Raw genomic sequence first — 6,654 nt, forward strand, 5'->3', positions numbered from 1 at the left:
CGTTACACTGAACTGCACATGACCCTTCTGTAATCATCTCGGTTTAGTATCATGATACTTATAAGATCAGAATCAAAGCTAGATAATAATATGAAACTGGGATTACTTATTAAACCGAGATACCGCAGCCTGGTGTTATTTCAGCTTAATAAATAATCTGTAAAGTATTAAATGTAATGAGGCCTCCATGATACTCTATTATCCACCATTGGAAAGACACCTATCTTCAGCCTTTCCATTAGATGCTTTATGATTTGAAATAATTGAATAACACAGCAGATATAATTTGAACAACTCAAGCAAAGGTCAACAATAATGATTGAATCAATGTTTATATTAAGCACTAATAACTTAATGTATTTTACGTTGGTAATAATGTGGTCCACTGGTTCTTTTAAAGGGACTGAAATAAGGTTATCTTAAACCCATTAAGCCTTGGTACCAAATGTTTGCAGGGGCCAGTCTTATTGTAACACAGGAGCCTTTGGCGGGCCTGCTCAGACATTTCTTAAAATAGGGAGGAGTTTGTTCTTCCTCAATCAGCTTTCTGGTGTTTCGAGGTTCGTGATTCCCATACTGGGTTGCCAAGGGTGGGTAGCACACTTTAAGGGGGATAGGCAAGGTATGGTCTATGTCAAGCTGGCCTGTTGTAAATATTTACCTGCCCACATGTATCCCAGCAACTTGGCTTCTCCTATATGTCTGATGAAGGGGTCCTGCATGGTCCCGAAATGTCGCGGTCTCTGTTTTTTGCTGCAATGTTGTCAGATAAAGCGTTGGAGCCTTTTTGGAGATTCTTGGTGTGCTGGTGACATATTCTTTGCTCTGAGTGTTTCTGGTCTACAACCAGTGGTCACTGCAGCATTCACTTAACTGATAACCTTTTTCCAGGAATGTGTGCATTGGTAATATTTCTCTGGTCTCCTATGCATGGTACCTGCTTGGTGTCCACCCCTAGAGGCAGAGTGCCAGAGAATTTCAGAGCTGCACCCCATTCATACAGGTAGGGTAGTAAGGAACATGATTTATTTTGTACATATGTAATGATCAGATTTCCAGCTAGCTAGCAGAGCTTTGCACATTATTGCTACCAGCCTGAATACCTGTAATTGGTGTCACTTTTGGAAAGGAATATCTTACAGACACCAGACAGTAATTGCACACAAACATACAGGTGGCACACTAATTTGCAGCTTCAGTCAACACATGTCAGTTACTGGATGACAGAGTGCCATGCTTAGTGCTTTCCTAAGGATGGCTCTGTGTTCTCAGATCCCATAAAAGTTACCTTTATTCATCTAAGACTGCTTATATCTTTTTAAATAGCTATTCTTAGTGTTTACATAAGGGGCCTGTTCACATCACTCTAAGCACATCAGCAAGTTTTTTGTTTTTTTTTGTGGGTTGACCCTCGTTGTATTAAAGCACCTCATTTACTTTGAATTGTTCTTAATGAGCTTCAACATGTGAAAAGCAAATAGCTTCTACATCACATCTAGAACTTTGTACACATTTTTTTGTTCTATGCCTGAAGAATGATCATTGGAAAAAGCCAGACCCTCCAACAATGGCTTCCTAGAAGGGTTTGATATACTCATCACTTTGTCTCTATAAGGCTGCCTATGAATGAAATGTCCCAGGAAGTTCACTGGGATTTGGAGCAGTTGCTTAAATTAAATACATTCTAATGATTAAACAATGTGTGAGTAGTTTAGTTTACAAAAGCATTTATGTGTCCCTGCATCTCCACTCTTTGGAGTCCTCTGGAGTACACTCTTTTATTACAACATAGATGATGGAGGTGGGAAGTGCTGTTGCGGATTGATCCCCCCTTTTGAGATGAGGACCTTCTGAATGTATTGACCTGGCTTCTCATAATACTCATTGCCCCCAGCTGGGGGTCTGTAGGGCTTCCCCTGGCTGGTCCTGTGCCTTTTTACGTTGAGTAAATCTCTGTTCCCTTTCGGTTTTTGGTTATGCAGATTGATCAACCCTGACCCTTGGGCTCTGTATATCTGGCACATGTTCAGCTTTTTATTGGAGGGAGAGAAAGAGGGTGGTTGCTGGTAAACGTATATCTGTACCTTACATAAGGAAGTTGTTACTATGGTTTATGATTTGTGCTACTAGCCAGAAGCACTGGACTAGGTGATTTTGTTTTGTTAAATTGTACCTTTTCCATGGCAAACTGAATGCAAAAAAGGACCTGCACTCGTTTTTGGTAACCCATCACATCGCAACACATGTACTATATATTCACATATTTGCAATGTGTTGTACTGAAAAGCGTACATTGGTTGCCGCTGTGCGCATGTGTTAGCGTGCCATTCAGAATAAATGACCATATACATATACAGTGAATTGTAGTGCATTGTCATAAAATGGGAGTTTTATTGTGGGTAACTATATACAGAAAGATGTGGATACAATGGTAACTGTATAATTTTAACAATTGGTATATGTGTTTTTTTAGCAAGACATGCATTGAACTTCTAAAGCTTTTAAACTCTCCTAAACCCCTGTACAAAACTCTCTATACGAACATTTTTTTCTGCCAGGGGAACTAGCATTTTTTTAATCCCAGTGTGCATGGAGCCTTAGAGTGTATATAGCAGCTTACTTTTGGATTGTTCTGAATAATGACTGTACACTCTTCTATCAATCTAATAAAAATATTGAACAAGAACTTGACATCCTAGATGCACATCTTTCTCCTCCGTTGTCCCTATTAGCACACTACAGGCTTCAGAAAAGTGGGTATGGTCTTCCATGGGCCAGCCACCGCAGACCTTGCCCATTGTTTACAGCTTACTGCCTGATGCTTATTGGGAACTTTTTTTAGTTGTACTGTTGCCCTTGAAATACATTACTGAGCACCCTCCAGAATCCAGATACCGCTAACTGCAGACCACATATTTAAAATATAACAAGCAACTCAGGTTCCAGTAAATATTCAAAAGAACAGCCTACACATCTTAAAGAGTATTTAACTAACAGTCATCAACATTCCTCACAGGAAAATAATCGCAACATTAAGGTGGTTGTAAAGGTTAATTTTTTTTTATAATAAACATGCTATACTTACCTGCTCTTTGCAATTGTATTGCACAGAACGGCCCTGAATCTCCTCTTCTGGGGTTGCTGGCACTACAGTCCCCGCCAGCACTCGTGGCTCCTCCTCTTCTGTGTGTGCCCCCATAGCAAGCCACTTGCTATGGGGGCACAGCTGCAAGCGCACTCCCTATATGCGCCCATAGACACTCACAGTGCTGCTCAGCCCCACCCCATTCCCCAGTTCCTCCTCACAAAATTTTATTGACAGCAGTTGGAGACAATCCTCTCTTGTATTAAAAGAGGTATAGACTCCACAGAGAGAGATAGAGATCATATTACCCTGTACAAATCATTAGTAAAACCTCATCTGGAATATGCAGTTCAATGTGGGCACCAATTTACAAAAAGAACATTGGGGAACTGGAGAAAGTGCAGAGAAGGGCAACCAAACTGATAAGAGGCATGGAGGGGCTCAGCTATGAGAAAAGATTAGAGGAACTGAATGTATTCTCTCTTGAGAAGATAAGATTAAGGGGGGATATGATCACCATGTATAAATACATCAGTGGTTCATATAGTGAACTCAGTGTAGAGTTATTCACCCTGAGGTCATCACAGAGGACAAGGGGGCACTCTTTACATCTGGAGGAAAAGAAATTTAATCTTCACAGAGCTGTGAAAATGTGGAATAGACTTCCTCAAGAGTTGGCTCTGGCCAGGTCAGTGGATTGCTTTAAAAAAGTCCTGGGTTCTTTCTTGGATACACAGAATAGAACTGGATACTAATATTTACAGGTAAAATTGATTCAGGGAATATCCGATTGCCTCTCGGGGGATCAGGAAGGAATTGTTTCCCCTACAGCAGCAAATTGGGTCATGCTTTGCTGGACTTTTTTTTGCCTTCCTCTGGATCAACTGTAGGTGTAGGATTATAACTTTTTTTTAATGGTTGAACTGAATGAACCTTTGTCTTTTTTCAGCCAGACTAACTATATATTGGGAAACGGCATGTATCAGGCACAAGCATTACTGCCCGATTACAAAATCCAATGTGTCTTGCTTCCTAAAAGCTGACCATGACTTAGGCTCCATTCACACTTATACTCTCAAGTCGCATCAAAGTCACAGGAACCTTTTCAAAGTCTTTAAGTCACATTGATCCAGACGGTGCCATTGAAATAATGGGATGCAACTTGTCAAGCAACTTTACGGGTCCAAAGTCGCATGAATGGAGCCTTAAAATGATTTGACATTTGTGGAGATGTGGAAAGAGATCTGAAGTCTGTGTTGGTGGTGGTAGAGAATGCACTATGCACTGAATGAGCTACAGTTGTGGATTGTTTGTAGTCTTCTATGATAATTTAGGTACACAAACCCAGTTTTATAAATGAAGTTTGCATATTAAAGTGGAACTCAACTGTATCTGAGCACCACAAACTATTTAATTCCTTTTTAATACTTAATTCACTTTAATTTTCAAAGCAAACTTACCCATCCATTCATGTCTCCATGCTTTATTTTGCCAAGAAATCACTTTGAAAAACATTCTCCTAACATTTCTAGCAACTTTCATCTTGAGTAAGGGCAGATGATTAATGTGGCATTTACTTACTGGAATCCATCTGCCCTTAGCACAGGCATGCTGGCAGAAGGGAGTGCTTATCTGAGAAAGCCCTTCCTCCCCTCCTTCAGATGAAATTAAAAAATGCCTATGAAGACTACTGGGATGTATGACATTATTTTGGCCTTGGCCAAAAACCTGGAAGCAACTGAAGAAATGTTAAAAAGGGTATTTTTCAACGCCTTTTTGCAATACATATGCAAGTAAGTCCCTCGAAAAGGATGTCAATGTAATGTTGTGTGTATATCTGTTTACTGCCTAAGTGAACTTCAGTTGAACACATTCCAGGTACATTAAAACAAAAGGTAAGCATATTCTTAAAGTTGCTTTTCTTTAGATAACAGCCACAGTTTCAGTAGAAAATCCTGTCACCTGCCAGCATGCTGTAGAGAAGGCCTTTGCTGTCTGTAGAAGCAGTGGTCTCTCTGCAGAAGTCCAACACAAACCTTGTTAAGTCAGAGTGAATGCTGTTCAATCAGTACAGAACATGAGCTTTGCTGATTGTAGAGCCATAGGTCGGACTAAGCAGAGAGCGTTTCTGTAAAGACACCTCTGTAAAGACACCGCTGTTTCCACAATGAGAGCGAAGGTCCTTCTTTACAGCATGCTGTACAGAATAGGCTTTTGCACATAGACTGTTGCTACTTTCTAAAGAAAACAATTTGTAAGACTTTGCATGCTTTTATTTTGATGCACCTGGAATGTATTTAGCTGACCGAAACCGAAAATTCAGTTGGGCTTTAAAGGCATTCACACATCATTTACAACAAGGTATTACTCAGAAATCCTTCTCTTTGGCGAGGGGTATAAAACATCAAAAAATATACAACTGCTTTTAGCAGCAAAAAAAGTCATCAGGTTTGCTGACATTTTACCAGGATTATGTTATTTACCAGCTGTGTACTTGGTAGAGTTCTCCTTTAGATGTTTTCCTTTGTGATGACTAACAAGTGACCTCAAGACTCCTGAAAGATTCAGGGAAGATTGGATTTCAAGAGCCGAAGGAAAATTCCCTTTTGTTTTCGCATTGAGTGCAATAACAGAACGATGTGCGGCAGAAGTGGATCCAACATTCAGCCCTGGAATGTGCTAAATGGCCCAGCCTGCCTCACTTCCTCCATATTAAACAGGCTGTGTGGATGGAATTGAAACAGCAGGTGCTTAAAAGTTTATCTCCGAAAAATCACATTGCAGGGTACTGAAGAAGCGAGAAATGAAATCTGTTCTTCTATCACTCTGAAGTTGCTTGCTATTATCTTGCCTTTATTTTTATTTCCATGCACACACATCTTGGGCCACACACAGTGATTGAGACACCCAACTGGCACTCACAATTTCTCTAGTCCTAAAGTGACTATACGTGATGGAATCAGATTGTACAAACTCCTTTAGATCCATCAACAACTATTGTTCAATTTCAAATGTCATTGTATGCATTAACATAAACTATATTGCCAAAAGTATTGGGACACCCCTCCAAATCATTGGATTCATGTGTTCCAATCACATCCATGGCCACAGGTGTATAAAATCAAGCACCTAGGCATGCAGACTGCTTCTACAAACATTTGTGAAAGAATGGGTCGCTGTCAGGAGCTCAGTGAATTCAAGCGTGGTACCGTGATAGGATGAATTAGAATGGAGACTGTGAGCCAGACCACCTCATTCCGACATCAGTGCCTGACCTCACAAATGAGCTTCTGGAAGAATGGTCAAACATTCCCATAGACACATTCCTAAACCTTGTGGACAGCCTTCCTTGTACGGTTGAAGCTGTGAATGGTGGGCCCACTCAATATTGAACCCTACAGACTACTGGAATGCCATTAAAGTACATGTGTGTGTAAAGGCAGGCGCCCTAATATTTTTGGCAATATAGTGTACCTCCTTAGATCCATCCTGTCGAGATAGTGTGGTTACCTGCTGGCTTGACACCATCCAAAGGCAACTTAAAGGATACGTTCACCTTTGGGAACATG

The 6,654-nt window shown here is 40.5% G+C and overlaps 1 protein-coding gene across 1 annotated transcript in view; it reads left to right on the plus strand.

The window, feature by feature from the left end:
* The window catches only part of ARHGAP42 (Rho GTPase activating protein 42), a 470,299-nt gene that overhangs the window by 264,058 nt on the left and 199,587 nt on the right, over positions 1-6,654 (plus strand). The window lies entirely within an intron of this gene.

Source organism: Staurois parvus, unplaced genomic scaffold, assembly GCF_062004578.1.
Source record: "Staurois parvus isolate SC_StPar_1 unplaced genomic scaffold, SC_StPar_1.0 ptg000422l, whole genome shotgun sequence".
In the NCBI taxonomy this organism is placed as follows: domain Eukaryota; kingdom Metazoa; phylum Chordata; class Amphibia; order Anura; family Ranidae; genus Staurois; species Staurois parvus.